At 34.4% G+C, this 14,986-nt stretch overlaps 1 protein-coding gene across 9 annotated transcripts in view; it reads right to left on the reverse strand.

Annotated features, from left to right (window-relative positions):
• The window catches only part of LIN7A (lin-7 homolog A, crumbs cell polarity complex component), a 238,617-nt gene that overhangs the window by 202,941 nt on the left and 20,690 nt on the right, over positions 1 to 14,986 (reverse strand). For 7 of the 9 annotated variants that reach the window (XM_028490418.2, XM_028490415.2, XM_028490417.2 and 4 more), the window contains 2 exons: positions 10,618 to 10,672; positions 8,642 to 8,759 (listed from right to left, as the gene is read on the reverse strand). The exons of 1 other annotated variant lie outside the window; for it this stretch is intronic. The gene's annotated coding sequence lies outside the window, so the exon portion shown is untranslated. The remainder of the gene's footprint in view (positions 1 to 8,641; positions 8,760 to 10,617; positions 10,673 to 14,986) is intronic. One more of the 9 variants, XM_028490419.2, reaches the window with a different exon arrangement.

The raw sequence follows: 14,986 nt of genomic DNA on the forward strand, positions 1-14,986 counted from the left end.
GCCCATCTGTGGCTCCACTGCTTTCTTCTACTTCCCTCTCCCCTGGCAGCCTCTTCCTCCACATATACAAACACACATGTGCATGTGCATCTATTAATTTATTTCTTATTCTTTGTGGCTCTTTATTTACATTGTACTCTCTCTCTCATAGAGCCCTTGTTCTGGAGGAAGCAAGCTGCCATGTTGTTTGCTGCCCTATGGAGAGGTCCATCTGGCAAGGATATAAGGAAGGGCTCCAGCCAACAGTCCATGAGGAACTGAGGCCCTCAGTCTAAAAATCTCCAAGGAACTGAATCTTGACAACAGCCAAGTGAGTGAGCTTGAAAGCAGATCCTTCCCCAGTCAAGCCTTCAGATGAAGACACAGACCTGGCAAATCCCGATTACAGCCTTGTGAGACTTACTGAGGCAGAAGAATCTAGATAAACTCTGCTTGCGTTCTGGGCCCACAGAAAATGTGAGATAATAAATATTTATCAATTTAAGCTGCTAATTTATTATGCTATAATAAATAACTGATATAACTCATACGTGCAAAATTATGTATGTGTGTTATATATTGTGGCATTATTTGTAATTGTTAAAAAAGTAGAGACAATCAAAATGTACATCAATAGAATAGTAGTTAAATAAGCAGAGGTTCATTCATGAAATAAAACATGATGCTACACAAAGAAAGGATAAGAGCGCTCTTTATGCACTGATATGAAAAGATAATCAATATGTTATTAAGTGAAAAAGCAATGTACAAAATAATGTGTAGCATGCTAACATTTATTTATGCCTATAAAACTTGTCTGCAAAGATACAGAAAAAACTAGTAACCATGGGTACCTATTTTGGGGGACTGAGGTGGGTAGAAACTGAGTGGCTGTAAGTACAGAGGTGGGAGGGAGATTTTCAACTCCATAGTGTTTTAGGTTTACTGACTTCGGAATCCATGTGAATGGATTAGCTATTCCACAAATTAATTAACTGTTTAAATGCTTAAAGGGAAGAAATAAGTAAAATGTTTAAACAAAAATGCATTTTCTTTTTGTAAAACAAAACATAACATTGAATAAGAAAAAGAAAATTGCATTTTGTGTTGTGCATGTATATGTTTTTACAGCAGGCAAATCATAATATATAACTTATTGATACTTGCTTATGTAATATATAAGTAATAATATATAACTCAATAATAATATACAATCAATAATATATAACTTGTTGTTACTTATATAATAATAATTTTAAAATGTGCATGGGAATGATAAATTCCAAATTTAGGCTAATAGTTTTTTCTGGAAAGAGAATGATGTGAATAAGATTGGAGAAGAAGAAGCCAGGTGACTTCAACTGTATCTTTCACATTTTAATTTCCAGTTAGGTCATATAGATTGAAAAAGTACAGAGGAGGACAGAAATGTGGAAATACTTGATGTTTTCAGGCGAAGAAATTATTTTAGGAAAATCACTTAAATATATTTTATATTTTGATGACATTAACTGGGATTCTGTAAAAATTATCATGAAATTTAAAGATGGCTATATTGTATAGTTATTGGGCCTATTTTGAGAGAGTTCATACAAAGAAACATAAAATTTCATGCATCTATTTTTGATATTAGGAACTATGGAAGCAAAAATGCATTAGTCTGACATACAGGGTGAGAAAGTGAGCACTGAGCATCATATGGGTAATTTTTTCAATAGCCATTCCTTGAACTTATAAATCTACATTTGATTGATTGAACTTAATCAAACAGCCACATAATTTATTGGGAAATGTAATTTAGTTGTGTGCACAGGGAAAGAAATGAAATTTAGTGAACACAAAGCATAGTCTCTTCCACAAGGGATGACAGCTACTAAGCATGTGGGAATGTTGACCTGATGATGCCAGACCTTTCAATTTTTTAAGAGCAGCCAGAAATTTAATTTTCTTTTTTTAATGTCACATCTCCGATTTTTAAATGTTGGCAACTGAATCATTCTTTTAATGACCTTATATGAGCCAAACAAAATATGTCTACAAACTAGATCTGTAGGCCAATAGTCTGCAAACCTCGACAGTACTAAAACATCCTACAAATGAACACTGAGAGGGACCAGAGTTCAAGATCTCTTTTCCTGTGGATTGTGGGTACACAGTATTCTAAAACCGAGAAGAGTTGGTGAGAGATGCCACAGAAGCCAAGGGGTAGGACTAGGTTACACCCAGTAAATTAGGATGAGGACTCAAAGGTCACTGGATCCAGCAAATCAAAAAATAGGGCCAGCCACAAACTGTAATAAAGTTATACTCCCTGGCTTCTTGAAACTTGCAATGCAGTTGGAAAAAGGCTGCATAGAAACCGAAGTGTCCACAATACAATACAGCCCAGACTTTGTGGTATAGACTGAACATCAAAATCAGAGAATTAATTCATTATTTTGAGATGTGGTTGTTAGAAAAAACTTTGTGAGGTAGGGGAGACTTGAAGTACACTTTGAAGAATGTAACAATAAAGAACCTTGGGTATATTCACATAATAAGTGGAAATGTGAGAAAGAAAGAAAAGACAGGAATTCTAAAGAGCTGAATTAACTCGCAAGTTCTTCCTTCACTAGCTACCTGAGTTCAGAGGCTTCTAATTATCTCCTAATCACTATTCTCACTTCCTTCTCAATTTTTAGCTGGGCACAGAGCTTCCTTGCCTTTAGGTCTGATCATATGTCTAAATATTAGCTAACAGCTATAAGGAAAATAGGGTGTGCAACTTCCAGAAAATGCTTTTAAAGAGGGTCCTTTTAATCCCCCTCTTCTTGCTGCTTAAAATGAGTACCTATATGCTGAGACTCCAACAGCTATCAGGGACCTTGAGGTGGCCTTGGGAATGGAAGTCCTTTATAGCATAGTAGCAAGACGGGAGCCTGGGATGGAAACCTCTGGGCTTCCTGGATATGTAAGAGAAATAAACTTGTCTCATTTATGACATAGATATTCTGTTTGGTTACTATGGTTTTCTCTTAATTTTTTGCTTTAAAAAAATACTCAAACTTGAACATATTATTTTACCTCCTTGAGCTGGAATTTCCTTAAAATGAGGGAGGTAAATTTGTTCAGATAGTCCCATTGATGTCTTCATATTTCAACATTCTGTATGATTCAGCAGGAAACTTTAAAAAAATCTCTTAAACAATTGTGCCACGTCAGTTTGCATCAACACATCTTATATAAAAAGCAAAAAATTCAGTCAATTACTCAGGTATTTTCTAATGTATACAAGTTTCTCTTTGAGAAAACACATGATGACATACAGCACACCTACAATGGAATACAAGATACAGGTATCCCCCTCTTTCCGAAAGTTTGCTTTATATCACTTGACTTTTACAAAAGACCCTCATTAGTACCTATTTTTGCTAACTGAAAGAAATCTTAAGAGGATTTGTCCTTTTAGGAAAAACGGGACAATAGTACTCAGTATTTGTTTTGCAGGGAGCCGTTTACAGAGGCAGTGCTCACCCCCCAGCAGCGAGAGGGCACCTCCAAGGTCTTTTCCCAGGAACTACACTCAGCACCTTAGCATCAGGCCACGAAAGCTTTAAACTGTCTGTGAGCATCTGTGCTTTATCTCAATTTATTTTTGCGTGTCCTTAGCAAGATGTGCGCCATCAGGTAATTGCTGCTTCACTTTACTCCATTTCTGCTTCCCAAAGTTTTCACAGGAACGGTCAGCTTTCAGATAGCGGAGAAAACTTTTATTCCAATAGAAGTTGGAATAAAAAAATATTCCACATTTGCTCATCCATTAATGGATGAGCAAACAAAAAATTACATCACACTTCAAACAAAAAATTACATCATTAATGATATTGTTGAAATTTTTATAACTGATCCCTTAAAACTGATGATTAATATTACCTTCCTCCTGGTCAACTTTCCCCAAAGCATATTCATTTGAATAAAAATCTTGATAAAAAATCAACAGAATACATATGCTAGGGTGAAATAACTGTTTAGACTACTTTAATCCATGTTTCCTTTTGAGAGATTCACCAGACACATTAGAATAGGAGAAGTCCTGAGCCATCTCAAACAAGCAGATAAACAAAAACACTTATTTCTGTTTAATCAGTTATTTCTACAATATATTTGACCATAACAGTATTTTTCTTCAGAAGAGTGGTTGGGAAACAGTTCTAGATGGTATAGTTTTCCAGAATTCTTTCTTTTTTTTTTTCTTTTTTTTCGTGGTACGCGGGCCTCTCACTGTTGTGGCCTCTCCCGTTGCGGAGCACAGGCTCCGGACGCGCAGGCTCAGCGGCCACGGCCCACGGGCCCAGCCGCTCCGCGGCATGTGGGATCTTCCCGGACCGGGGCACGAACCCGTGTCCCCTGCATCGGCAGGCGGACTCTCAACCACTGCGCCACCAGGGAAGCCCAGAATTCTTTCTTTACATTTAGGAAAGTAAACAAAGCCCCGAGGAAATAGATAAGTTAAATTCCATTTGCTATTTCACAGCACACCCCACAAGAAAGCTGTTTGTAAACCACAGCTTGAGATTCTCAGAGGAAAAGAAGAATGATCAGCGAGCTCAGTTTAGACATTGCACATTTAATTTTGCCTTTTGGGCTCTGCCTCTTGTAGCAAAGCTCAGCTTTGAATCAGAAGTACCCTTATTGTACTATGAGCTTTAGAAAGATAATTGACATTCACCCTGGACTTAATGTCCTTGGAGAGAGATTTCAAGAATAGAATTTTAGTGGTTGATTCCAGACCTTTCCTTGTCTGTAAACCTTACAGTTTACATAGGCAATAAATATTTTTTGAAATCAATAAAAATGGAAGCAAGAGACTAACAAGTGAGAGAAGTACAATACAAAAATAAGCAGTTAGTACTTGGAAACGCCTCCTTTTTGGTATAGTGTAATTTTTTTTGTTGTTCTTTTGAATGTTTTGTTTACCAAGAGAACAGAAATCTTCTACAGGGACTAGGAGATGCCATCTGGTGATTTTATACAATATCACTACTAAAAAAAACTCTATTTTCCCCAATTGTAATAGATCTAAAAACTCATTCTTTTGAGATTTCATTGACAGTGCCCAGAAAAACAGATTTTTCTTTAATTTCTTTTTAGCATTCAAGAAAATAAGCTAAAAGCTATTTTCATGATTTAAAACACCTATATGATTTATAATACAAAGTAAGGAATGGAAAGAAAAACTGATATAGATCAAGAATCATAAATTCATAAAACTGCAGAGAATCCAAAATATTTTGAGAAGTATAATAAAAAATTATCTTAATATATTTCCTCTGGAAATCATAGCTATCAAAAGGCTACAAAAGGCCATGTTACAAACATGTGGATTTTTAATCCATAGAACAGATGGCAAATTTTCATTTTATTCAATTGCTTTACTAAGGGATGAATCAAACATCTGGTAGAATTTTTATTTTTATTTCATTTGCACTTATAACTCTAACTACATATAATGGAGTGCTAAGAACAGTTAACAGAATGCTGTTATAGAAACATAATAACAATGTAGGATTATTAATTTAAAACTGCCATTTCTGGGAAAAGCCTAGAAATCAGTGGGTGGCAAGTAAAATATGAAACATTTGCTCAGAAACAATTGTCAGTTTTACATGTCAAAATATATGGATGGTCATGCATAGCTGTTTGTGTTAACGATTAGTACTGATGTATGCTGCTAGGTTAAAACAATGGATGCATTATACAGGGAAGAAAGAACATCTATAGAAGATCAGAGAAGAGACTGCCAATTTTGGTTTTTAGCCAAATTCAATTTCACTGGGTTGTTAATAACTTGATTGGAGGTGACTGTGTTTGTTTTGGGAACCTGTGCTTTTACATGATCACAAAATGTGATAACGCATATGTAGCTTAGACTGAAAAATACACGACACGATAGACCTGAGGAATGTATTTTCAATTTTGATTTAAATGTTTACTTGTCCACAGCAGTATTTTATGAAGCCCCTGAACTTATGAACCCATGCCAGTCTACATGGCTGGTTTAACATGTGCAATGCTTGATTGTTTTTCTGAATGACCACTAATACTATTTTGTGTACATAATTCACAATATTCTATTTTGAAATCCAGCATAACATTTCATTTCAATCTACTGATTTAGTCCTCTAGGAAGGACAGAAACTATTAAATTTTCAAAGCTTCTCAGTGCTATTCCTGTATCTAATAGAAATAGCCAATTGAAAATAACCACTGTGGTTTCTCCAGGAACCTGGCTGTGCCTTGTTTCACAATGTCTATTTTCTGAGACATAATGTAATAAAAATTAATCTCAAGCTTATTAAATTGCTGTACCAGCCTTTAGAGGTGACTATTTTTATAAGAATAAATTCTAAAAGTTTCTGAAGAAACAGTGAGACACTGCCTCTTATTATTGCCATACACCTGCTGCTGTTATGAATTACATTGCTTCAATAAATGAATTTCAGATAACAAATTGTTTCTTTAAGTATCAAGAATAACCTTTTTAAAAATATGTATTTTAAGTTATAATGCTACTAACATGAAAATAAAATAAATTTTTTATTAAAAGAAAAACATTTACCTGCTTGCTTACATAAACAGAAAGTATCAAGCTCTTCTTTTAACAATTTAGAATCATTTTTACAATAATCAGTTTTATGCTTGGCTTTAGTATGGTTGCTTCTCTATTTCTTTTCTTACTGTTAGTTAGTTATTAAATAACAGTTTAGTTTGTCAGTGTAATTCTGAGCACATGATAAGTTTAAAAAAATATTTGTGGAATGGATGCACAAATTCTCAAATGAAGCTTCCAGTTCTCTTCCTAATTTGATGTGGAGAGAGAAGTAAGACACCCAAGTATTAAAAATGTGCATTCATTATATCTAATGTTCAATCAAGGGTCTAGCCAGTACACAAGATGCATGAATCTTAGAATACTAGGTATTTCAGTGGGTCAGAACTTTTTCCATTTACTATCAGGCTCTCAGATTTGTTACAGATGTTGAATTTACCAAACAATTGACCACTGAATAAATCAGATGTTATTATCAATGAGAAAATGACACGTGGAAATAATATACTGTGTTCTTGGGCAATACTATTACATTAACAAATATATGCCTTGCCTTGAATGGTGTTTATCTTTAGTTATTGGTTTAGATATAGAGGAAAAGTCACACATCAACTTTAGAATTTGCTTCTTTCCACGTGTGAGGCCTGAATCAATTCTGCGTAATGGTACCCTGAGAGGATAATGTGGTATAAGTTGAAAACTCCAAGATTCGTGAGCATCCCTTGGGAACTCTCTGGGTTTCTTTATATATTCCCAAACTATTCTCTGTGTTTTTATTCTTACTAATATCTCCTAGGCTGAATATATTGATACTTGTCTCTATTATATCTACATTATAGAGGACTTTGGTGTATCTCTAAAACTCATTTGTTTTCATATAGTTGAAGTCTATTCCTAGACCCTAGAGATGTTAACTTGATTACGTCAGTGATAAATTAGAGAATGGTGACCAAAAACAAGCAAAAAAAAAGCAATGTTGTTAGATAATTATTTTTAGAAAATATTTGGATACTGAAAATACTCTTTTCATCTAGATTGTTGAATTCCCTATAAAAATATAATTTAATTGGGATAATTATATTTCTATATATGTGCTTTTTCTTCTCTTCTAGTTTTGGTATGTTTATTCTTTAATAAAGTTTTAAAGAATTGATTGATACTAAAGTACTAAAAGTTGTTCTGAATTTTAACCTACAATGCTTATTATAATAATCTTAATTTTCATCATGATTTTTCCTGAAATTTCTAAATAAAATGGCAGATTATTTAGAAATGGTCAAATCTGTTTTGATTTTTTAAAATACATCTCAGTGAAATTTGTTCTATGAACAGTAGTATAGACATTCTGCGGAGACTGATGTAATCTCCAGTTCACAGGCTACCTTGGATTTAGATGGCACCTGTCTAAAAGTTGGAAAGCATACTGATTATAGAACCTGAAGTTGGGGTCTGCAGCCCCTCTGGATCTGAGGATGTATTCTGTGGTTTTTTCAATCATTTCATTGTATAATTTTAAAAATTTATGCTTCATTCTGTGTATGTGAGCTGAGTAGCAATGTTCTTTTTTTTTTTTTTTTTTTTTTTTGTGGTACGCGGGCCTCTCACTGCTGTGGCCTCTCCCATTGCAGAGCACAGGCTCCGGACGCACAGGCTCAGCGGCCATGGCCCATGGGCCCAGCCACTCCGCGGCATGCGGGATCCTCCCGGACCGGGTCAAGAACCCGCGTCCCCTGCATCGGCAGGCGGACTCTCAACCACTGCGCCACCAGGGAAGCCCGCAATGCTCTTATTGTCTTATTGTCTCCAACAACTAAAAACCCAAGGCTGAGAAAAAAGCAGCATCAATTCTCTGCATTTAAAAGAACGTTGAACATAACTGAGGCTATTAGCTCCCTGATGGCTGGTTCCCATTCCCGATTATTGCCCTAGTCCCTATCCCAACCTCAAGTCCATTTAAGCAGACCCCTAGGAAATAGGGAGAACCAAAATTTATTCAAGTTGTGAATTATTTACCCAAGGAGGAAACTACGGATTTTTACTTCCTTGCCTGAAGAGTGAAGAAATGGTGCTTACCAAATCCAAGAGAGAAGACCTCAAGGAGTGCCGCCACCAGAAATTAGAAGTCAACACTGGTATCTCACTCCCCAGGTGAACGTTTTCTTATGCAGCATACTTGTTGATTTATGCCTGTCTGTTTGGAGGTAAGAGAACTAGTTTATGGATATAAATTAAATGTGATTTATTAAAAATTTCCTATAATTGTATGCTTAGTATGTATTTTTTCTGGACCCAGTTGTTTCAATATGATCTGAAGTTCATCAAAACACAATAACTAAAAGTAAAATTTTATTACAAGTATATAATAAATTCTTAGAAATGAATTCTTAATGAGATTAAGATAGCATCCTCTTAAGACAAGATTAATTCATACAATTTTATAAGCTATAAAACAAAGTTATAAATCAATGTGTTATTTCTCATTACTTATTTTTTAACAATGCAATGTAATACATAGCTCAGATCACAAATCCTTTATTTATCTAGAAATATTTCCTTGTTAAATGTGTGTACATACATGTATTAAACTCTGATGCTTGGTCATTCAAACAGTTAAATTAAAGCATTATACAAAATCAGAAAGAACTCTATTATTTTACTAGCTATTGTGATCAAATTTTTCTTGTAACTAAATAAAGAGAAACTTACCTATTGCCAAAACTAACCAGTCTGGCTAGTATTTACTTTTACTTTTTATTAATAAAAGGTAGAAAATAGTCATTTCATAAGATGAAATAAGAGGAGGATTAAATAATTAAATATTTCACAATATGACTTGATAAAATAGGTTTTAACTACTTTGTTGAATAATACATACCAAATCTGAAAGAAAGCATAAAAAATTTGCCTGTGGGTTTTATCCAGTGTATCTTGAAAATTTTGGTAATCTCAAAAAATATTCCAATTACGTTAAAAGGATCTACTTCACTAACCTATACTGCTTCAACTCTTCAAAGTTTTTCTTTTTAGCTAATGACAGGTCCCAAGGATGAACCTTGAGAATAGCTTAAAAGAACTACTTATATTTAAATACATGAAAAAAACTATTTTCGATATTTAACATTTCTTACCTACGTGTTATTTGCTTTGTTCTTATGGAACTCCCTGAAAATTGATACATTCTTTGACAATGTGAAAAGCTGGAAGAGGTGAGATCTTTAAATAACAATTATCAATACCAATCCATTTTAAATGCCAGTTTTTCACTTTTAACAGAAATATCTGTAAGACAGGAAAAGACCCAAGTCCTGAGATGGTTTATATTTCCTTGGTTATCCATTGACACTGATTTGTTTTCTTAAGCCAATATTTTGAAGTCACTTTGTTTGACGTCCAGAGAGATTTCTGAGATGTATTCCTTTCTTTTGTGAAACAGGATAGAAGAGATAGGGAGAGGAAGGTAGAAGGGAGGAACCTGCCTTGAAGTCCCTTCTACAGATTTATTCTCAGCTAGATCCGTCTCAGGAAAGAACACATCCTTGCTCCATTATTCCTTTTAAATTCTTGGTGTATATTGCTTTGCATACCTAGGTTTAGAAACTGCTCCAAAGAGTATTGTAAAGGCAGTAATTAAAGAAAACTAAAACTCTCTATTTGTACCCAACCAAGTCCATACTCTTCAATAACTGAAAAACTAGGTGGATAGATAGATTTGCATGTATGTATACACGTTTTAGATCATCTGATAGATTCTTTTATCATCATGCAACTGCGTTGTACTTTCTATGTAAATTTGTGTTTATGGTTTTATTAGACCAAGATATTACATAATGAAGTTTATGTGTGCTGAGTAGTAATTTTAAATATGTGTTTAATATTTAATTATAGTATTTCTCAATCTAGGGTCCATAGACCCTTAGGGATCCACAAATACATTCTCAACAGTCTGCATGATCTCAGGTCTGAGAAATTCTGGTTAATGGACTTAGTCATTAAAAACTCAGGCCATAGAGCCAATCTCATCTGGTTCAAATTGCAGCACCCTCACTTACCAGCTGTGGATCCTTGGGGAAGTTACCTTCCTTCTCTGAATCTCAGTTTTCTCACCTATAAAATGACAGATATACTGCAATGTAAAATGCTCACTTCCTCTTAGGTTGAATTAATTAAGAGAAACATTTCATCCATCCATAAAATCAGTAAGTCAAAAATGTTATTTCAGAATAACAGAGACTCATTATTCTGATGCTTGGATTCTGGATATAATTAAGTGAAAATAGTGTACCCTACTTCAGAAATACTTCAGAAATACTTGTACTACTTTTGTTAGCCATCATGATCAAACTTTTTCTGTGCATTTAAAGAATGAGAAACTTTATATTGCTAAAAATTAATCAATCTGGTAGCTAGCATACAATTTTGGTTTACTAATAGAAAATATATTCATCTTATAAGTTCAAATAACTTGAGGATTAACTCTAATTGGAATGAGCATTTCATTATATGATTTGATGAGTTTTAACTACCAATATAGCTTTTCATTAAACCAGACTCCCTAGAATCCCAAATTGTTCTTTTTCCACTCTTAGGAAATTGCCTAATATAAATATCTTAGCAGAAAATATGGACCTTGTGGGAGAGGAAAATATCAGTAACCATTAACAAAATCATTTCAGTGTTTTAAGGGACAAAGGGAGAATATTTTGGCCCTATGGTAAGCACTGTATACTTCTAATTTAGACCCATATTTCTTATTGTAGGAATGCTGGAAACAACTGAGAGATTTTCTAGCAATATCCAGATCAAAGCCACCTTTATTTAGACCAATTGGTACATAATTAATGATACTTTAATATACAGCAAGGTTGAGGATGCTGAGAGGAAAGCATGAGACAAGGTTGGGGTTTTCCTCACACCCTCTGTATTATTCATGTTAGACTATCTACCATAACAGACTATCCCTAAATCTCAACGACTTAACACAATAGAGGTTTATTTTTCACTCACATTCCATCTAACCTAGGAAGTGACAGGGACATAGACTGTTCTTTATGATTTGTCAGGGACATAGATTCCTGTCAGGTAGCTCCACCATTTTCTAAGGTCTTGGAGTCTTCCACAGGGTTTTCTGCATCCAGGCAGCAGAGAGGTAGGAAAAAGTACCTGGAGTATCTCATCCAAGGGTTTGGGGCCCAGCTCAGACAGTACACATCATTCAAAAACAAGACGAGAACATAGGTATTAGTCCCAACTGGCTGGGGTCTGGTAATCCTTTATAGAAATTTAGGAGACTTGGTTTCAGTTCACAGATTCTTGCTGATATTGTAATGATATTATTTTTTACAGATGTTTCTGTTACATTCATACACTATTTTTATTTAATCATAAGTGAAAATTAATTCATTCATTTCTAACTCTGTGAGACTCTGAACAATCTTGTGTACATATTGACTTAATTCTATTGTAAAGAAATTGCATCAGTTATAACAAGATCAATTAAGTAATTGCCAGCAGCTTAAATATGAATGATTTAAAATCTAGTTTCCTAAAAGAAATCCACAAAGATTAAGTACAATTTTCCATAACACCCAAGTAAACAAGCATCAAAAGCTCAAGGTTAATAATAACAATCATAAAACTAAAATCTCATAGATCTTCTTGCAAATAAATTACCACATTTATGGGTGATAAGATATAAATTTTATGATAGCAAGATCTAACAAGAAAGGAACATCACCCAAATCTTGCTATTAGTGTCTTTATAGGTGACTGACTTATAAATATTCTTCAAACGTCTATTCTACTATTTACTTGATGTTAAAGCCTGGCCAATTGCTTTGTATTTTCAAAATACTCATATCAGGAACTTTAAGTTTCTTATTCTCTCAATATCCTAGTTACTCAAGCTTGGGGGTGTCATTTATAATTTATTATAATTAATGTGCATTAAAGGTATTTGAGATTTAGATTTTTTAAAATTTCCATTCCTAATAATATGTTTACTCTGAGAAAAATTGTGCAAATGCTGCTGGTCAAAATGCTGATATTTGTTAATCAGCAGATCTAGGATATCTGGAGCTGGATTTCCAGCTCTCAGCTTTCCCATAGTGAACAACTCATGACCACATGACCCAAGCAGAAAAGTACATGCTTTATCCAGGATTCAAATACTAGTTAGACCACAATACTTTTACCCACATGTTTTGAAGTTTTAAAAAAGTACAATTATTATATCACGTCCATAAAACTGTGGAACATCAAAGTTTATACTGGCATCAAAGGTGACCATATTTGTTTCACTGTAAATATCAATACAAGTGAGTCTACCCAGTAATCTATCTTCTTCTACAACTCCTTAAAAATATTTTTGTATTTACACTTTACTCTCTAACTCAAAATCTTACTATTTCTAATTTGATTCTATTCCAAGCTCTTCTACGTACTATCAGTTTAGTCTTCAGCAAGGCATTAATTTTTCTGAGGCTTAAATTCATTGCCTATAAAACAGGGATAATTATGTCAATTTATCAAGGTTTTGTAAGACTTAAATAAGATAAATAATGGGTGGTTAATTCTTTGTAAACACTATTGGTAAAGCATCAATAGAGTGTCCTGCTCCTCCTTCTTTCTTTTATCCATGCTACTGAGGTTTTTTTGACATTTTAATTTTTGGTTTTTGTGTGTGTGTGTGTGTTTTAAATTTTATTTATTTTTTATACAGCAGGTTCTTATTAGTTATCTATTTTATACATATTAGTGTATATATGTCAATCCCAATCTCCCAGTTCATCCCACCACCGCCTCCCACCTCCCCTTTTCCCCCCTTGGTGTCCATACGTTTGTTCTCTACATCTGTGTCTCTATTTCTGCCTTGCAAACTGGTTCATCTGTACTATTTTTCTAGATTCCACATATATGCATTAATATATGATATTTGTTTTTCTCTTTCTGACTTGCTTCACTCTGTATGACAGTCTCAAGGTCCATGCATGTCTCTAAAAATGACCCAACTTCGTTCCTTTTTATGGCTGAGTAATATTCCGTTGTATATATGTACCACATCTTCTTTATCCATTCATCTGTTGATGGGCATTTAGGTTGCTTCCATGACCTGGCTATTGTAAATAGTGCTGCAATGAACAATGAGGTGCATGTGTCCTTTTGAATTATGGTTTTCTCTGGGTATATGCCCAGTAGTGGGATTGCTGGGTCATATGGTAATTCTATTTTTAGTTTTTTAAGGAACCTCTATACTGTTCTCCATAGTGGCTATATCATTCCCACCAACAGTGCAAGAGGGTTCCTTTTTCTCCACACACTCTCCAGCATTTGTTGTTTGTAGATTTTCTGATGATGCCCATTCTAGTTGGTGTGAGGTGATACCACATTGTAGTTTTGATTTGCATTTCTCTAATAATTAGTGATGTTGAGCAGCTTTTCATGTGCCTCTTGACCATCTGTATGTCTTTGGAGAAACGTCTATTTAGGTCTTCTGCCCATTTTTTGATAGGGTTGTCTGATTTTTTGATATTGAGCTGCATGAGCTGTTTATATATTTTGGCGATTAATCCTTTGTCTGTTGATTCATTTGCAAATATTTTCTCCCATTCTGAGGGTTGTCTTTTCGTCTTGTTTATAGTTTCCTTTGCTGTGCAAAAGCTTTGAAGTTTCATTAGGTCCCATTTGTTTATTTTTGTTGTTATTCCCATTACTCTAGGAGGTGGGTCAAAAAAGATCTTGCTGTGATTTATGTCAAAGAGTGTTCTTCCTATGTCTTCCGCTAAGAGTTTTATAGAGTCTGGCCTTACATTTAGGTCTTTAATCCATTTTGAGTTTACTTTTGTGTATGGTATTAGGGAGTGCTCTAATTTCATTCTTTTACATGTAGCTGTCCAGTTTTCCTAGCACCACTTATTGAAGAGACTGCCTTTTCTCCATTGTATATCCTTGCCTCCTTTGTCACAGATTAGTTGACGATAGGTGCATGGGTTTATCTCTGGGCTTTCTAACCTGTTCCATTGATCTATATTTCTGTTTTTGTGCCAGTACCATATTGTCTTAATTACTGTAGCTTTGTAGTATAGTCTGAAGTCAGGGAGTCTAATTCCTCCAGCTCCACTTTTTTCCCTCAAGATTGCTTTGGCTATTCGAGGTCTTTTTTGTCTCCATACAAATTTTAATATTTTTTGCTCTAGTTCTGTAAAAAATGCCATTGGTGATTTCATAGGGATTGCATTAAATCTGTAGATTGCTTTGAGTAGTGTAGTCATTTTCACAATATTGATTCTTCCAATCCAAGAACATGTTTGGTCTTTCTAATTACCACAATGCACTTACAGTGTTGAGATTCAAATTTATTTTCCTTCTATAGAGTCTTATAGAGGGCTACTACATGCAGCATTGTCAAAATCAACGGGCATT

The sequence above is a fragment of the Physeter macrocephalus genome, chromosome 6 (genome assembly GCF_002837175.3).
Source record: "Physeter macrocephalus isolate SW-GA chromosome 6, ASM283717v5, whole genome shotgun sequence".
Classification (NCBI taxonomy): Eukaryota; Metazoa; Chordata; class Mammalia; order Artiodactyla; family Physeteridae; genus Physeter; species Physeter macrocephalus.